The following is a 1123-nucleotide window of genomic DNA, read 5'->3' as shown; positions in this document are numbered from 1 at the left end:
TCAGCCCAGGGAAGGCCCCCCATGAGGCCAGAGTCTGAGCTACTCTGGGAGAACAGGAAGGGCCCACACAGGGGGTGCCTGGAACCACCAAGGAGCCACATGGGCCCCCAGGCCTGGGGTCGGAGAGGTTGATGGTGTGGGTTGGGGCAGCCCAGGACACCTGGACTGGCCTTGGGGCATTTCCTGAGCACTCTCAGAAGTATCTGCCCCTTCCCAGGAAGGGGGCAAAAGCCACCCTGGAGACCCCAGATGCTGGGCTCTGACTTAGAAACCACTCCACTCCTGGACTGTTAGCTTCGCTGACCTCAGAGCCCAGGCCTGAGTCCAGCTCGTCCCCATCCATGGAGGCCCCAGGATGACCTCTGACCCCTACGTTTTCCCACGGCCCTTACTTGGCAACCTGGCCTCTGGTTGGGGTCACATCCTGGACCACCAGGGGCAGGAGCGTGGTCAAGGGCACAGGGCCCCACTCCTCATCTACCTTCCTACCTGGGCCCCCTCCCCCTCTCCCCAGCATGGCCAGCCCACTGCCCTCCAGTGCCCTTAGTTCTGGGCCCAGGGCCAGGTCCAAATGTGCTCTGAGTCAGGGTAGGGATCACTCATTCCCTTGCCCCGCTCTCCTCCCATAGAAGATCTGGTTCTGGGGCCAGTTTACCACCTCAAGCCCAATCTGGGCAGACCCAGGTGGGGATGGTTGGGGAAGCCAGGCTCCTTCTTCTGCATGACAAAGGGTGGGGCTGCCCTCCCTCCTGGCAACACTTCAGACCATTGTAAACAGTCTCCCAATCCACATTCGCTTTCTTTTTCTGACCTCTGGCTAGCGTTGCCAGATGTGACAAATAAGGGCGAGGTGGCTCAAGCCTATAATCCCAGCACTTTGGGAGGCCGAGACGGGCAGATCACGAGGTCATCAGATCGAGACCATCCTGGCTAACATGGTGAAATCCCGGCTCTACTTAAAAAAAAAAAAAAACTAGCCAGGCGAGGTGGCGGGCGCCTGTAGTCCCAGGTACTCGGGAGGCTGAGGCAGGAGAATGGTGTAAATCCGGGAGGCGGAGCTTGCAGTGAGCGGAGATCCGGCCACTGCACTCCAGCCTGGGCAACAGAGCGAGACTCCGTCTCA

Source organism: Mandrillus leucophaeus, unplaced genomic scaffold (genome assembly GCF_000951045.1).
Source record: "Mandrillus leucophaeus isolate KB7577 unplaced genomic scaffold, Mleu.le_1.0 Scaffold550, whole genome shotgun sequence".
Taxonomy (NCBI): Eukaryota; Metazoa; Chordata; class Mammalia; order Primates; family Cercopithecidae; genus Mandrillus; species Mandrillus leucophaeus.
This window is presented reverse-complemented; position numbering follows the sequence as displayed.